General features: G+C 40.6%; 1 protein-coding gene across 11 annotated transcripts in view; it reads right to left on the reverse strand.

Moving 5' to 3' along the window:
* Positions 1 to 16,977, reverse strand: part of TEAD1 (TEA domain transcription factor 1) — a 160,557-nt gene extending 143,580 nt beyond the window's left edge. For 4 of the 11 annotated variants that reach the window (XM_048070076.2, XM_048070073.2, XM_066997607.1 and 1 more), the window contains exons 1-2: positions 16,638 to 16,975; positions 15,882 to 16,016 (exon numbers count right to left, since the gene is read on the reverse strand). The gene's annotated coding sequence lies outside the window, so the exon portion shown is untranslated. Of the gene's footprint in view, positions 1 to 15,872; positions 16,017 to 16,637 lie in introns of all 11 variants that reach the window. The other 7 variants (XM_048070082.2, XM_066997605.1, XM_066997602.1 and 4 more) reach the window with 4 other exon arrangements.
* Between the last annotated feature and the right edge of the window lie 1,774 nt (positions 16,978 to 18,751).

The following is an 18,751-nucleotide window of genomic DNA, read 5'->3' on the forward strand; positions in this document are numbered from 1 at the left end:
CCTACTTTCTCCTATTCAGACAAAGGAGATGCCATCCACCTCAAATTAGGCACAAAGTGTGGATGGCCAGGAATTCCCCCTAGAAGCCTTCACAGGCACACAGCTCTCTCCTCTGAATATACAGAGAACTAGAAACTTTCTTTGGTGAGACCGGCTTAACAAGCACTAAAAATCTAGAGACAAATTAAGTATCCAGCCCTCCTCATTTGGACCCCTTCCTCCAAGCTTCATAACAGACACTTCCCTTGAACATGCAAATAATAAATAGCAAGCATGAACCTACATCTATTATAGTATTGTTAAACCAAATATCAGCACAAATTTGGTGTTAATGACAGAGTCCTGTGTTTTCTATTCTTTTAATACTAACCCCCTGAGCTTAATTATTATATTTAGTGTCTAGAGCAGCAACACTTCCTACACAGCACCCATCATCAGTCCAGCAATTAACTGCATACCACTGACCCTCATAGAACACCATGGAAATTTTATTACTACAACTCAATTGCATTTCATATAACTCTGCTCCATAACCATGTTGTACTATTAAAAAAAGAACACGTGCTTACAAAAGGGATAGTTGAGCCAACTGAACTATTTATAATTTGCAAGAATAAAAAACATTTCATAGGGTTTGCAACATGCACAAAAAAACTTTGCAGCCTTAATACAAGACAAATGTTACTAAGATTCACATTATAGACAAATGTGGAATGGAAAATATTCCCTGAAGTCATAATGGCAGGGTTATGCAGTGTGCTATTTAAAAGCTATTCACCAACAATGTCCTTTCCCTTTTAGCCAGAACCCTATGGTAGAAATTCAACTGAAAAAAGTCAATTAATTGAAATTGTGATTGTACAACTGAGGAACTGAGGAATTGGATGTGTAAGATGAAGCAGCTGCAGAAAAAGACTAGGCACTTCCATTTACTATTCAGTAGCAGAAGAGAGGGCTAGCAGTCACAACCTAGGCCTTCTGCCTTAGAGTTACCTCTCTACAAGTCTGCTACTTTGAGAGGAGTTATGTCCGGTGTTATTCTCTTCACCCATTTTCAACACTCAGCATGTTTCTCCTACATTCAAGTCTCCCCGCTCCTTTCCAAACCAAAAGGTGTACAAAATAAATAGTTATTGTATGACTATTCTAATTTCAAATTGGCATGCTAATGTAAGTCACGGCATGAAGACTCTCCCCCCACATTCAAGGGCTGCATCCAGGATGAAGTAACTTGTCACACCCAGGATTTCAGTGCTAGCTTCCAAGTTCCCAGACTCCAGTGACCCAGCAACCCCACAGCCGCAAACCTCTGCACTAACGCATCTATTTGCACCACCTGCAGACCCAGAGCAGGAAAAGGGCTGGTGCAGCAGGCAGCACAGGCATTTAGGAGGTGTATGTGCGCACTGAGGGGCTCTGGTTCTGGCAGTTTCCACTGTCCTTGTGCACTTCTCAGTTCTCTTCCAAATTTCTTGCTGGAGCCATTATTAGGCAGCAGGTTGGCAACATGCTCACAGGCACTGTGAGATGAATCATCCAGCCTCTAAAGTCAAAAACCCGCGAATGTCTAAAGATAACTATAGAGTAAACTGGAGGCCACCACCAAGTGACCTAGCAAGTCAAATGAGTAAGATTTTACACGGATTTTAAAATCACATCTTCCAAACACCTTACTCAATTTTCTACAAGCAATGAAATCTTTCTATCATGGCAAATTCCACAGTTGTACATTTCAGGCAATGCATTTAATTTTGCCAAAGGTAAATTAAATTGGATTTATTGTGTTAGCCCTGTTTCAAACCTTCTTTGGTTAAAGACGTGTAACCTTTACTGCCAATGATGGATTATCTAATAAATTAAATTCATCAACAATGCTTTGCTTTCAAAAATTGCCAACATGTTGAATGAATGATGTCTGAGGCAATTCATAGCTATGCAATAGTAAGTTTTTTGTCTGTGTTGTTGTTTAATGAAGTTCACTAAAAAATTCAGTTAGTATCAATTTATTACAAAAATATTAATTTTATTAATCAATTTATTAATTTTTAATCAATTGATTTTTATTAATCAATTTATTAAAAAAATAGTTTCTTCAATTTCTGCAATACAGCAGAAGAAATCTGAAGTTAAACCAGCTTCAATGAAAAAAGGTGTCTTGCAACTGATTTCAGTTTGCCCCCTAATCACAAATTTACCAAGAGCATGAATTAGGGAAGAAATATGTAAAGTGATCCTACATAAAAATCATGCCCAGTTTAAAACCTCCTTTGCTGTAGAACCCTGGGTTACAAATCAGATTGGAGAATACACACATTACTGATATTACTGAAAAGTTGTGGGTAAGGCTATGATTTGGAGGCAACAGCCCTGCTATTTGAAACTGGATTCAAAATTTCCACAGCTTTTGCTGAGACCTTGGCTTGCGTATTCTTTAAGGCCTGATCACAGAATATAAATATATGTATAGCAAGCCATTCCAGGCAACTATGTATCTTGATGTAAAAAGAAGCTACAAAGCAAATGCGAAGAGGACAGACAAGCCTCATGTATCCCAGCCAGGAAGGTTTTTATTGCCATCTCTTCAGCACTTCTGCCAGAGCACCCCTCTGCCCACACGGCCCCTCCAGCTGTCCAAAGTGTCTCCTCCAACAGCACTGCTGAGCAGGTGGAGCATGGATTAAACAGCATTAGACGTTCTTCCTGTCATTTTGTTTTCAATAACTTAGAAAATGATTTTTCTTGTTGTGGATTTTTTTTAAATGTGGTGAGGGAGATGTTAAAGAAAAAATAAAAATCTCTAAGATCAGAATATATCAGAAGCCCAGCAATGTTTAACCCTGTCTACAGTAACTCTCTAACCGTGAATATGTACACAAGCACGTGCACATGCATGCACACACATTAAAGTCTTTTGGAGAAGGCTCACAAAAAATGAAAGAAAAAAAAAGAAAATCATGTCCAACAGGAAGAGTCTGTTTAATGTAGGATTTACGCAAGGCTCTTTCATTTGCATAGATAACTTACAGCAATTCATAAAATTCTCCCAGGAAAATGGTGCTATATTTTGTCTAAAGCAACACATTACTTGTAGATCTCAGTGCCCTTCTCATGCTGTTAGTAAGATAATCGGTTACATAAGGCTTAGAAATCCATTTAAATTGATTTTAATTAATGAATCAATCAGTAGCCACTGACGACTTGGTCTACAGACAGCAAGCAATTCAAAGCCCCAGGCTTCTAATCCCAAACCAAAATCCACATTAGAACAACAGGACATCTCTCTGATCAATAGTAACAGAAAGATGTTCAGTTCATACACGTTTTGAGTGTATGAACTTGATAAAAACGTATCTCTATATCTTACGCATCACAATACCCATGTTCAGGACTGTTCAACTAGGAAAAAATATTAAAACATTTACATCTCTTTACAAGTGAAATAAATGAAAGCAAGCATGATTCTAGATTGCTTCTTAACTTTTAGATGCTTATTCCACTTGACTTTTTTTTTGTTCTTAAACAATCAGTTAACATTAATAGAAAATTGAACTTTGCACAATCACAAATAAGAACAATGCTTTTTACACATGCTTTGATCCTGTGAAAATTCACTGCTACTCTCTGCTGCTGAAGTGCTTACACTGTCCCTTAAAAAAATATATATATATATTCCTGTCCCAAAAGCAACATGCAGAAGTGGCATGAAGAACATCTTTGTTATTTCAGTAAGTTAATTATTGTAATTATTGTTATTACAGAAAGTTAATTGCAATGCAGTAAGTTAAATCTACCATAGGTGGTGTGACCCTGAGCACTGCAATCCCTAAAGCAGCAGCATCTGGCTCCCCACAGCAGAGAAGACACACCTGAGTGAGACTTCTGCGTACATGGTGCTCTACCACAGCATCTGTGAATAAAGCACCACTTAAACTAGCTAGAAGGAAGGAAGAAAAGACGCATGCCTCCCTGGGAGCCTCCTTCCTGAAGGCAAGTGTTGAGCCCTCCTTTCAAAGGCCACTCCTTTTTCTTTGAGTGCAACAGAAGGAAGAGAGAGCCAAGTTAGCTTGCCTCCAAAACAGTCTAACTGTTGATATAGCTACCCTGTGCTAAGCCCAAGCCACTCTGCTCACATGATGCTCTGCAGTGAGCAAGCTTAATAGCACAGATCTCCACTTGCCTGGGACATGGCTCTGTACTGAGCTCCCTCGCCTGATACAGGCTTGTCTCCAGAAACAGACCATCAGGTACTTGGAGTAGTTTAATATCAAAAACTGTCATCTCCACCAACTTCCTGTACCATAGGAGTTGGTGCTGTGCGAACTGTAGTTTTGGACCAGTTATCCTATTTACACTTTTTTTTAATGTTTCTTGCACATTGATGGCTCAATAACATTCCATTAAATATTCTTAGAGAAATCCTGATTAACCACACTTACAATCAACTAAGAAGTTTGCTTGTATGCTTGCTGCAGCACAGAAGGTCTGGCAACCCAGCTCCCTTATGTCAAAACAAGTCCCGTGGCCTGTCCTGGACTTGTGATGGACACTTGTGTCTCTGATAGACACTACGAGCCACTGAGAGTTGTATGTGCCAGTACTGAGAGGAAAAATGAAAAGTTGGTATTTGCCATTGGAAAAGTACCCATGAACAGCTGACATAAACTTGCCAACCAGGAGGGAAGAGTCTCTCCCTCTCCCTTGAGAGCAACCTCACCCCAAACTGAAAACAGTCCCTCAAAGGCTTCAGTGTCATTGTCAGAGCAAGGGATTGACCCTCTCCAGATCTCTCCCATGAGCGTGGAGTTGCATAGACAAAGGAAGGAGGTGGGAAGTCTCTCTTATGGCTATGGGTCTCCTCCTTTTTCCCCCAGCCCAATCCTCCTCAGTACTGCCTAACACACAACTCAAGAAGCACCACAGTGGCCATCAGCACAGGATCACTAGGATCAGACATTTGGCTCCAACCCTCTGTAAATGGCCATTAGTTACACTGAGGTCAATCTACCAACTTGCACCAGCTAAGAAAAACTCCAACTGGTAGCTTGCTTTATAAAATCAATTTCACATACCATCTAATGTAAAAAGTGTTGCCTAATGTGCAAAAACACTGTGCCATTTAAATGAAGAGCTCTGTATTTGTTTTTAATCAATACACTACTTATACAAGTTAAGCAACATTGTCAAAACTCGCTTTCTAACGCATCATCTAACTAGTTCATTGCTCTCAATACTTGCGTTCCCAGTTTGTGAACAGACAATTTTTTGGAAGAAGAACAAAAAGAATAGTTAAAGAAGATAGGTTTGGCTTTTAGGTACTGCTAGTTAATTAGAGAGTTAAATTAACCGAATAGTAAGTACAAGATACCAAACTATCTTTCATAATATTTAAGAAAAACATAAAGGACTGAATACTTTCCAGATGTAACGCATTAAGATCAACATTGTACCAAACCTGAATCTGGCCTAGTTAGCACAAGAAGGTAAATAGTACATCCTCTTGAACAGATGTTGTAGAGCACAGGCACTCCACATTTAAAGAGACAGATTCTGCAGCCAACAATGCTTCACTGACATAGAGACAACCAATGTGTCCTTGATTATGAGGAGGCAAACAGTTTTCACTACAAAAAAGGAGACTGAAAAACAAATCATGTGTTTTTATTTTACAAGTTCCAAGTTTGGGTTGGGTTTTTTTCAAGCCCTTTTGGAGCGCTGAAACAGAATAAAGATAGTTTGTTTCACAAGCATAAAACAAAGTAGCTGCTAAATAAACATTTAAAATTTACTCCTATGTGTTCAGTTTTCACTGTCATTGCTATTCAGGAGTTGGATTATATCACTAAAATAACGTCACTTTTTCTGGTAAACTTATTAGATGGGTATTGTCAAAGAATTGTGCGACAGAGTGTTCCCTCTATTTCATATTCTGAATATCACTGATGGAAAATGTCTTGCAGCACAGAATGTAGTATATGCCAATATATCCTGACATTCAAATCAAGAGCACAAATTACAAACAGTTTCAGCAAATTGACTTGAGTGCCTTTGTTCCTCAGACGTACATCTTCCTATTGCTTACAAAAGCAGCATATACTAACCACTAACACTGCTATAGCCAGTACTGGGAAAGGAAGTTATTGAAGCCTGGATTTCCTGCTTTCAGTTGTAGCCAAGAACTGTGAGGCTTGTAGTGGTTTCAGGAACTGACTCATCTAATGATTCATGGAGAAGATACTGGTTTTAATATGTTTCTGATCATGAGACTCAAACTTCAAAAACATTGATGCTTAATTTTTATTTTAAAGCTTAAAAAGTACATAAATCAAGTAAACAAATATTGTCATGGGACACACTGGCTAATAATTATAAATGCATTTTACTATTCACTCTTTTTTTTTTTTTTTTTTTTAAAAAAAAAAGTATGTTAAAATTCCTGGAAATTCATTTCAAGAGAACGTTGACAATGAATTCAACCCACCGACAAAAAAACAGCAAGTACTACTGTTACAATCCTGATACATCTAAACTTTAAGTGGGAGACAGGTGAAATATCAATTGCATTTTTAGTTATATCTTTTGGTACATATGTATCTACTGCTATGTACTCATGAAGGAATCCTAGAGCTGCTATTGTTAATGCACCCGGTTTCCTTAACTATGTAAAAAAAAAAAAGTATCATCAGAAGATCAGCTGCTAAGAATGCATTTGGATGTTTGAAACAAGAAAGTTTTGTTTCAGGGTGACTGGAGCTGTAGGGGTCAAGCTTAAAGCAATGACTAACACACCGGATCTTAAGCACTCAAACACCAGTGTTATTTTCTAATTCAGAATTCACAACCAGCCATTTTTACACATCTAGTTCTTCCAGAAGGAAGCATGCCCTCCAGTGCATCAAAACACTTTTTGCACACAACACAAATCTCATCTGTATGCTGTAACTTGAACTGCAAGGCTCTTGTGCCTAAAAACGTGGCTTGAGATGGAAGCTTAATTCTGCTAAACTCACGTATGGAAAAGTACTGGTTTACTTTTTAATTTTTTAACAGCAATGTGCAGCTACTCACATGGTATGTGCAGTTTGCATGCTGGGTGTGTGTGTGAAACATTCACACTTCTATATTTTACCATGTGCACAACTAGTACAAAAAAAAAGAAAACAAAATACATGTTGCTTGGAAAAAAAATAAAAAAGAAGCAAAAAAGCAGTTAAAACAGCTGACAAGAAAAGGCCAAAGTGCGCTCAGTGGCTGGCAGTCATTTTATGGCTATAGTCCTACAGCAGATTTACTTAGATGACGTCAGTGGCTCCAATCCAGCTTTTCTTTGGTAGCATTTACCACTTGCCTCTTGAAGCCTCCACTATGCTACAGAGCAGTAGACCATAATCAAAATTCCCTTTGTGAAATAGAGTTTACCTCAGGGCACAGAGGCATTGCTAGCTGAATTGCAGGCTCTTCACCCTGTACTGCATGCCCAGAAATAAATAACCTACAATACTGTACTTTCCTTAATACAGAAGGACCATTAAAAGCAGCTTGCTACCTAAAAAAGGGTGCTTTAATTTGTTTCCTAAATCTCAGAGGCCAGAATATTAGTTGATTTTCCAAGCAACCAAAAACTATAATAATTCTATTATACTTTGGACTTCTTTGTATTGCTTTTAGAGATTTTAGAAGACCAAGGTCTTTATGGGTCATTGTTTCACCAACAAAAAATACTAACATTAAAATCTAAATTGAATTGCTATAGGAAGCTGTTTATTTTAAATCTGTTTTTATAAATATGCCCCTTCAACTGCTTATCTACAAGTGCTCAGTAAGCATACAGTAAATATGCCAAGAAGCAGAGAAAGAAATTACTATGCATAAATAATAGTACATGTAAAGAAAAAAAATGCACATTATTTGGAGCTATGAATTTCCAGTCACAAAAAAATGATAGGAACCAATGAAAGGCTAGGAAAGCAGAAATCAGCAAAAAATTTCACAGGCTCTGGAGTTTAACCAAAATATATATATATATATATATTTATTTATATATATATATATATAAAACCATATGAAAGATGCACTTTACTGTATCAAATAGGTGTAGATTTGTTATGTTTTAATGGCCCCATCAGTCCAAAGATCTCCATACTCAGTAAGTATAGGTGATAACTATAGATAATCTAGTGGGCTGAAAATTGCCTCTCACTATTAAAACGTTTAGGAATAACTTACATGGAAGATGTGCAAATGCCTCACAGAGAACTGTAAGTCTCAATACCTCTCCTTTCCCTGCCTCTTTGCTTTCTCCCTCACCACCACCACCCCAAACACATTAAAGTGAGAAATCACAGGTCTAATCTGTAATAAGGCAGAAGACAAAAATATGCTACTATCATCTAACCGTCCCTGTATATAAGACATACTGTGGACCTGAACTCTAAATCTGAATTTAAGAGAGATTCAAAATTTGAGGTGATCCCCAAACCAACTCTAAGTAGACAAATGCTAGCACATCCTGTCCCTGCAGAGAAACTACAAACCTCTGTTAGCAGCCTGAGATGCCAAGCCACAGGCAGAAAAGCTTTCTTGTTTTCTGCAGGTGACTATGGTGGTCGGGCAGGGACATAACCTCTTGCTTCATCTCCCATCTGGTTGGCCTCTGGGTGCTGTGCCAGTTCCTGGCAGTTTCAGTGCAATTCACCTATAGCTGGATGGACTTCAGTGTGGCATTAACAAACAGCCACGGTTCCGGACTGTCAAATTACTTGCTTCCAAAAGGATGGGAGAAAAATTTTCTTCTCTTTGACCTCCTTTCATTACTAAAAAGTGGTGTCAACAAACAGAGTCAGAAGATGACTGTAAACTTCTTTGAGAGACAGTCTGGCCCTCTTATTGGTCATCAAGGACCTCGGACATGAAAGTCATTATACAAGCACAAGTGGCTTTTTCTTTCTAATAGCCAGGGTGAGAAAGCAGCCTTGAGACTAGTATGGCCAAAGAGATGTAACAGCAAGACCATGTCCATGAGCAACAGCAGGAAGAGAAGCTGGCAAGATGGCTAGCAAAAGGAGGAGAACAAAGCTACCACAACCTGAAAGAAGGCAAGCCTAATCTGGGGATGCCCAAAAGCATACTAACTAACTAATATAACTAACTGCATACCCAAGAAAAGAGGGAAGTCCAGGCAACCAAAGACGGATGTGGTGCCCTGTAAGGAACAGCAAGATGGAGCCTGTAGGGCAGACAAAGAGGAATGTGCAGCAAGGTCAGAGAGCAACACAGACAGACCCAACCCTAAGGACATCACTGCGGCATTGAACAGAAGACTGTATTTATGTTTTGAGATTTTTCTTGTAACAAAATAATTATGGCCAAAGGGAAGGGAGAAGAGGAAAGAAAAAGAAATGAGGAACACCCATTCAGTCTTTGAGTTTTCTAAAAGGCTTTCAGTTGATTACAGAATAAATAGAGAAAAAAAAAAGATTAGCTGGCAACAGATACAGGTATACAATTCTTCTTAAAGACTAATATGTTGAAAGAATAAAGTAAAATTTTGGATGTGGAAAATGAAACTGTTTACAGAGTTTTGCCTTTTATCTTAAACCGTAAAGCAGCTCTAGGACAAGAAGTGCATATGCATGGTGGTAGATTAAATATGAGTAAGATTTCCTTTGTCATTAATAAATGTTTGTCTCCAAACACTACATATTTTAATTGAGATACACATAACAGAGGCTTTAATCCATTAAACCTTTATGAATTTACCTTTTCTTCCAAAGTCTGTTCTGACATTTTCTCCCCTCAAAACCAAAATGTCATTCCTGAATTATAATCTCCCAACAGAAAGACAACCACGTAAAAAAACATGCCAGCTAATTGCAAAAATAAGCACTATTGTTCAGAGTACCATGAGGTGAATGAAAGGAAAGGGATTCCACCAAGGGAATAACTGTGATGTCTATAATGTTAAGGAATAACTTGGCACCAAAAATACCCAAGGCCATACTGGTTGGTGATTCAAACACGAAGCATATCAAAACGCTGATAAGCTAAATTAACAGATAGTTTATCTGAAGCATATACCAGCCATATGGTGCCACAACTTCTGTTGCCTGTTGCTGGCATAACAATAGGCTACTGCAGTCTTAGACTGGAAGCACTATTTGACAAACTGTCAACAGCATTTTTTTTTTCTGCAGAGCTCTAGGGCAATGGCGCACTCATCTATTTGCATTTTTTTTAAACAGGTGAACAAAGAGTAAACCAGATGTCAACTTTAGAAATCGAGCTGTCTGGTTTGGGAGATTTAACAGAGGCAGGCATACTGCTACAGCTCAAATCTAGACAATGAGCTTTTCTAAAACGCTCTGGCCTAGGGGAGTGGCTATTTAAAACACTTGGCTTCTTTTATTTCAGTACTATGGAAGTGAATTCTGCTCCTAAGTGCCAGCTCAAATGAAGTCATTTTGTTTCACTGGGGCTTTCTTCGCATTTTAGAAATGTAGCATGTACTGTAGTAAAAGAAAAAACAAGTATGAAAAAAAATCTGATTCTTTTTCAGCTAGAAGCTGGGTAAAACAGGAAAGAAAAAAAAACTAACAATTTGAGAATACACCAAAAAAAAAACAATGTGAAAGGGTAATTCAAGTGCAAGTTAAGTTACTTTCCCTTCATTTAAAAATAGAAATAGAAACAACTTTCAAAAGCTTTAGAAAGAATGGGTACTTACATCCCCCTCAAGCTCCATGAAGATAAGGTGTGAATACTGACAGATAAGGAAGATTTACAGCAGAGCTTTAGTATGTTACAGAAACGCAATCGGTTAATACCAAAGGAATCATGAGAATTTTCTTCTTGCTTTATCTTAGAAAAAATGAAATCTTGGTTACTTACATAGTATTTGAGGAAAAGTCTTTTCATAATGATACAGTAATCTACTTAATTAATCATTTCAAAATTTGACAGAATGCAAACTTCTGTCAATGGATATATAGTAGATCTTTCTATGATACTCAATTTTGCAAATGTGTTTTTAGTTGTGTTCTGCAGGAGTGTGAAAGACATAATGAGAAAAAATAGATAGTTCTAATAATCTGTTCTGCTTTGATAGGCAGTTATGGGAACATATTTATTTTCTGACTTATACCCAGCTAAGTATGTAGCATTTTTAGATTATCTTTTCAAATTGTTCTTGAACATTCTCAGTTTAAAAAAAAAAAACTCCTTTCATGTTAAGTTGAGATTGCACTTGAACTCCTTCCAAAAGCCAGAGCTGTACTGAATTATGATAATTAGAAAGCTGTGCGCATAAAAGGCAGCACAGTCGATGCATTTAAAAAAGTTCATGCCAGAGAATATAAGTTCAATATGTTCTCACATAATTAACATTTCCCATCATTAGCAGCAGTTTTTCAGTTTACGTATCTGTAAAAACAACAGCACTCGTCATTGTTTTAGATTCCCAGTCAATAGCATTTTAATAGTTTTACACATAATCCTAAACTTGCCTTCCTTTCCCCCCTCCCAGCACACTGTTTTCACATTCTACCTTCTGACCTGCTAGCAAATAAACTTGCATTTTGTCCTCGTATGCTTCTGCTGCCACACAGGCTGATTCAAAAGTTCGCTGAAGAACTAATACAAGCTAGAAATCTAAGAAGGCCATTTGGAAAGGTACAACGGGATGCAGAGGGAGTAATCACGCTGTTCAAGTAAACAGTTACTAGAAGACAAAGAACAAAAATTTGTAGGTGATACCTTCTACTGGACAGGCGCCAAATTAAAATGGGCTTCCTCCGAGGAACCCAGACACAAGCTGGAGACTGGGAAATGGGACTGCAGCCCTGCATCAACCAGGCGAGCATCTATAAACCCTTTACACACTCTGTGGATTTTCATCACATTCTTGATGCTTGTACAAAAATTCATCTAACAAATAAGGGCATGTAGCACATGACGGGTTGCTTCATTCATAGACTTCCTGTGCAAAATGACTCAAATTAGTTGTTCAGAACCAGATTTTGACACTGGCTTGTTTACCTCCTTTCTCTCCCCTCCACTCTCTCATTCCCTGTGTTTTAAAATTAATATAATTCAGTTGGAACTTTACTAACCAGATACAGCATAAAAGTTGCTGAATCCGCATCAACAGAGAGAGGGATTTTGGCTGTCCCAGCAATAAGACAAAACTCACGACAGCATCAGGTTTTCAAACCAAAAACCAAGAGGTTTGGGCTATTAAATTAGAAAAGTCCTAATTGAATTTTATGCGACAAATCTAAGCAGATTTGGAGTCGGTGCTTCAAAGGATTTAAGTCTGCAACTTTTCACTAGCTTATGTTTTGGAAATGAGTGATCTTTAAAACCAAACACAAAATTATTCCAGGAAATATTATTCCATCCTTGTTCCACTTGCAAAAATCAAAAGGAGTTTTGTGCAAGAACAAAGAGCAAGATATGGTCATAAAGTGGAAATTTATTGCAGAGATTTTTCTTCTAAAAACGTGTCTTCGGGGTGGCAGCTTAGAGCCGGTTGGCTTTATAATAAATAATGCCATTAATCTGTTCATATATCACAGGATACAATTTAAATTATACAGTACTCGTATAAACTGCCACAGAACCTCTAACGCCAGTTTCTTTCAGAGAGATGATTTACCTCTTGTAGGTTCTAAGATTTTGTTGAGACTCAATTTTATTTTTTTTAATTAGTAAATGAGTGTAGTTTAGGAATATAAAGCATTTCTACCTGAAGCAAGCACTAATGGCAAGGTGCTTCACGGTGACAAAACGGTAATTAAATCTCAAATCCCAGAAATAAGTAGCTACTATTTCTCTCATGGCTAAAGCAGGTCACTCTGATGAGGGATGAAGATTTCAAAATCATGTTTAAGGGGCCAATATGCACCCTCATTGCAGCCAACTTCACACAGAAACACTCTATGAAGTCAGTGGAATTAACCTGAACCTACAACATATTTAGAAAAAAGCAGTCAGCAGTCAGAATAAGAGCCCAAAACTGGAATGAGCGATCAACTTTTAATAGAAATTTTCCTCCAAGTTTTAGCTAGATCATAAGCAAAGCAGAAAGGAAGTCCGCTTACAAAACTTTGAAAAAGCATGCATATCAAATATAATATTCTTTATAATCAAAGATGCAGAATAGTACCCACGTACTTCTTTGGGCACCAAATGTCGTACTAAACATATATATAAAGCATATGCTGTAAATACCTTAGTATTCAATCCAGCAATGTTTATTCATATGAGTCATCCTAGTCACTTTAAACTGAGGATTGGATCTAGCAAATCTTTTCTTCTTAAGTGAAATCACTGCAGACAGACAAGGTGAGTTTTTAAACCATCAGTATACGGGAAGATAAAATAAATATTAACTTCAAGAAAAAATAATAGATTAAAAAAAAGTGATATGCATGTGTGTATATGCAGTAAGAAACCATGCATTCAAAATGCGATGTTTGAAGATAATCTCACAGATAAACATCCAGAACTGTACACAAGATCTTCAGTTTTGGAAAAAATCTTAGGCACCTTCCAATAAAGTCAGATTACTTCTACAAAAATTCTTCCAACAGTGTAACCATCATACTATATGGATTGCAAACTGACAGCTATGTCATGATACACAACTACATGTTTTTACCTTTCACTTTTTATAAAGTAAAATATGCCAGAATTTCTCTGTAGCTCAAGAAGTCTTTATTACCCTAGATCTACTATATCTTTAAAGTTTGCTTACAATATTATCTACAAGGTTAGTTTAAAAAGAAAGAAGGAAGAATTCTTTATTCCTCTGCATGTGACTTAACTGAGCTTAACTTTTTCAGGCATGGACAAACAAAGCCTAAAAACCACTTCAGCAGTATACAAAACCACTACACCATCCAGCAACAACAACAACAAAAAAAACGATAGTTACAAATTACACTAAACATGTTACACACATGCTCACAGGTCTCCACACATAACAATACACTATCATTTCTCAGCTGGAAACTCACGGCGGGTCTAGTTCCTAATTAAGTTTCTGTTGTTCTTTTTTATCTGTTTAATTAAACTCCTTTAAGCAGAGTCTGTCTTTACTAAGACTCATGTCAAATCAAAATTTTTCCTCTGCTTCACTGCTCGCATACATCCCCCGCTCAGCACTAAGAAACTGTACAGAATATAAAACCGTAATTCAAATCTCAAGAGCTGTTGCTACACTCACCTGGGTACAGAAGCTAATGATATTTACTTCACCAAAGCAGCCTATGTAAAATTGATGCTCAAAATACACCTAGCACATGTTTAGCAATAAAGTATTTTCCAAAGGTATTTTTAGATTACTAAGAAGAAAAACTGAAATAAGTCATACGCATCCAAAATTTCTGCTTGGTCAACTGATAAAATCCTGCATTTCTTTGCTGTAGGTTTATCCTACTGGTACAGAAAACACATCATGACCCAAGTAAAAATCAGTGCAGTGTGAAAAGACACGTTTTAGCACCAGTAGAAAAAATAAATACATCTCAAAAAAGTTTGCTTTTAATCAAAAATATTTCTAAAAGTTGATTTTAAAAAGTCACGAGTTTAAAATGTGACCCACTTATAAAACCTTCAGTTTCATGATTTAAGAACATTCACTGGATTAATCCCTGCCTTTCTATTCCCAAATAAAGTACGTGCACATATATACAGATACACTCACAAACATGCAAGCTCCCCTCTGCTCCCCGAGAAGTAATTTAATACACAGGTCTATGTCATTTTTGATAGCACCATCTTACCATCTACAGTCTAATATCCCTGTAATGGTATTTCCCAACTATTTATAGAGACAGAATACATCATATGTTACAGACACATTCCCACTCTAGGGTTATACGAAGAATCCTACATAATTTTAAATTAAGTCCTAATGTAATTATAATCACTTTTGTTTTCATATTCAACTGCAGGTAGCACTTTGTTATTTATATGAATTTTCCCATAAGAGGCATTCCCACAGAGATTTCCATATTAGATGTGCTGCATAATAACTGAACATTCGGCTAGAGAAAACAGGATTTTAATTGTACGGCTCCCAGCTTTGCCATTATCTAGTTTAGATATCTCTGGAAAACCGCTAACTAGCAATACCGTGTTTCCAAACTTTATCAGCATTGAGGGAAAGCAAACAGGCTTCTGTTAGACAGGAATACAGCTGTACAGCTACTTTTTTTCCCTGAGGCTCTGCCAATTCGGCTTACGTTTCTTATATATATAACATTTTACGTCAGAAAATGCCAGTACAACCTGACATTTCTTGGCCTTTCTTTCCCAGATAGTGTTCGACAATGAACAGTTAAAAAATATTGGGAGTCATTTACGTTCAGGAAACGCAGAGCAGAACTGCTCCCTAACTTTCCAGCACTTCTGGAGGTCAATTTTCATTTCTCCATATCAAAGGCAGGCACTTGTTTCTAATAAGTTAACAACTCTCCCGAGAAGCATGGGTGGCTGGCATTTCATTGTTTCATAAATATTTTTATACTGTAACACCATTCAACTTAAAACAGATTTCAAGAGGAGAAAAATCATGACTAGGATTATGCCTAACTGAGGCAGGAGCACAAACTTTTCTACTTGGTGAGAACAGAAAGGTTTTCTCTCTCGTTTTATTTCTTTTCATCGTTTTTGCTGAGCTGCTTGGAAGGGACTGTTTTGTTTAATTTCTGCTACAAAAGCTGCCCTAACTTTTTCCCTCCCCCTTGAAAGTGTACTTCCTTTGAAACCGCTCCTTCTGTGAACAAAGGCTGCCACCGGCCCTCCGCATCAGCACTGTGGACATCTGTAGATTAGATCTCTGTAAAACGCTACGGAAAAAGAAAAAAACCTACAGTTCCTACCGAATGGAAGTTTTCCACGGACAATCTCTTCGGTGGTGGTGTAACTGCGACTTTGTCTTTTTTGGATACAATGTTTCTGCTGACTCCCGAAAATTTTCCACTTGAATGTGCAATTAACCACCAGCAGCAGCAGCTCTGGAGAAGGAGAAGAAGCAGCGAAGAAGAACATTCCTTCCTTCATCTTTCAGCGGGAAACGAGAGGGGGGAGGAAAGCGGAGCCCGGGGCAGCGCCGGGCGCGGGGCGCGGGGCGCAGGCAGGCCGAGCCGCTCGGCAGCGCGCACCGCCGGGGGATGGCTCCGCGGGGCTGCGAGCGGCTCCAGCGAGCCTGGGGCTGCTCCCAACTTCGCGCTTCCCCGTGGCAAAAATGTGAAAAACGCCAGGGCTCGGTGCGTGTGCGCGCGTGTGTGAGGGAGTGCGGGCGGGCGTGAGGAGTGCGCGTGTGAGTGTGTGTGCGCGCCAGTGTGTGCGCGCCCGGCTGCAGCGCAGTGACTCAGGCAACTAAGTGCGAGCAGCGGCAGCGAGGGGGAGCGGAGCGGCGCGGGGCGGGCAGCGGCCGCCTGTTGCGGCTCCGGCCGCGGCCCCGCGGCGGCAGGAACTCCGCCGAACAACTTCTCCCCCCGCCGCGGCCCCTCGCCCGCCGGCCCCGGCACCTGCGGGGGCGCCGGCCTCTCGGGCCGACCCCTGCCGGGACCGGCCCCCGGCTCCCCTCCCCGCCACACAAAGCGCCGCCGTGCGCGCCCGCGGCCGCCTCTTACCTCCGCGCTGCGGCCGCCCCTCCGCGCACCGCCAGCGCTCCGCACTCTGACAGCAAACTTCGCCCGCCGCCCCCGGGCCGCCCCAGCTATTTACGGCCCCGCGCCTATTTTTAATCAGCCGCCCAACTATTTATACCGCGCCGGGAGCTTGCCGCAGGCCGGCGGACGGAGCCCTCGGAGGATGAGTTGCTGCCCGGCCGGCGGCGGGGCGGGCCGGGCTCCCGGCCGGGCTGCGCGGCGCCAGCGATGCGAGGAATGCGCGGAATGAGGGGAGGAATGAAATGAACGCGGGAGCGGGGCGGCCGCGGGGCGGAGCGCGGCCCGCCGCCCCCTGCGGCCGCGGGCGGGCGGGCGGGACGGCGGGCGGGGCCTCCGCGCCGCGCTGACCTCATAGGGGAGCCCGCGGAGGGGGGGGGGGGCCGCGGTAGCGGCGGGGCCGGGGGCCGCAGGCCTGCGCGGTGGAGGTTGCCGCGCCGCGCACTGGGTTAGCAGGGGGTGTGCAACGTGCAACGTTGAGCGATGGCGCGTGCGGTGCTCTGTAACGGGCTGCAGCGGGGTCTCCAGTGTTCAGCAGTGGGGCCGCAACGGGGGGCTCAGTGCTCTGCAGCAGAGTTGCAGTGGGGTGGTGCAACAGAGGTCTGCGATGAGCCGCGGGAGCTGGCCGCGCTCTGGGCCCTGTGGGTGGGGGGCTTCCACGCATAGCCACGACTGCAGAGCCCCGCACGGCCAAATCCCTGCCAGTCCCTGGCGAGGCAGGCCTGTGCCAGACGGGCACCTGTGGCACCCCTGGGCCCATCAGAGCCCCGAGCAGGGGGAGAGCAGGAGAGCTTTGTACACATCACAATCCAAATCGGTGTGGACACAGCATGGCCTGGGAGCCCAAAGGGCTTGACCTTTCTCACAAAACTGGCCCCAGCTTCGGGTTTCATGCTGCAAGTTTTGCATCGCTCGAGTTGTGAGCCTAAGTGCTGTTAGCCTATTTTACCCTTCTTGCATCGGACAGACCATTCCCCAGAAACACACCCAAGCATTATTACAGGGCACATCTCCTTCAGCTAACAATTTCTTACCTTATGGAAATAATCACAGTGCAGGCACAGCTGTTGTGCTTGTGAAAACTTGTATTTGCATAAGCAAAAGGGATAACTGGACACCTCAGTGCCTGTTCGTCAAATAAATTGCCTATTTTGATGTGCAAACATACATTTCTATCCACCTTTGAAAGTTTGCCCAGCAGGGCTCCCACTTTTGGAGATGTCAGGAAAATTGCATTACAACCTCAGAAACACCCTATGTTGGGTGTCTATCAGACAGCATTACACATCATGTGTAACCTCACGACACGTTTGGATGGGGGCTGGCAGAATTCACAATAAGTACCCTGTATGTTGCTTGTGTATGACATTATGAAAAGATGCCAAGTGTGCCTCTGAAAATACTGGAAACATGCCCTTCTTTGTGCTTCCCCAGTTCCAATCTCGTAGGGCAGCCATGCTGATAACAGCCGCCATTTTAGCCCATGACTGACTGTTGAAAACAAGTCGCTTAAATCTCATGTTGCAATTCACATAGAGGCTGCAATTGTTTTTTTTTTTTTTTTTTTTCACCTTTGTGGACTGAGAGTGTGTGATGGGCAGTGCCCGGTGAAGGAATGTCCCCACTGATCACACTAATGCTATCTAATCTATTCAAACTCAACCCTACACAAACAGCATGAAACAACTAATAATATCAAACTGAGCCAAAGTTTGAGAAAGCGTTGGCCAAAGGATTGGAAAAATGGGAGAAGGAATATATTTTAGGATATTTTTCCCTCCACCATTCCACACTGGCTGAAAAAATTTCTTTTTGAAAGCAGGCTACAAGGAACCCCCTCACACACACACAAATTTGTTTTTTTCTTCCCCTTCTCCTTTTCAAACTGCTCCAATACTATTGTCTAGTAAGTGTCTAAGTGCCTGCATAATTTGTGAAACTCAACCACTGTGCAGATTTCTATACTAAAGCCATAATCTTTTGAGTGCACCCAAAGTTTATCAACTCTTTTCCAATGCTGGAGCAGAAAAAACAGGGAAAAACATTGCCTCCTGAGCTGTATACCATCGATTTTTAAC

This window comes from Anser cygnoides, chromosome 5, assembly GCF_040182565.1.
Source record: "Anser cygnoides isolate HZ-2024a breed goose chromosome 5, Taihu_goose_T2T_genome, whole genome shotgun sequence".
NCBI classification, from domain to species: domain Eukaryota; kingdom Metazoa; phylum Chordata; class Aves; order Anseriformes; family Anatidae; genus Anser; species Anser cygnoides.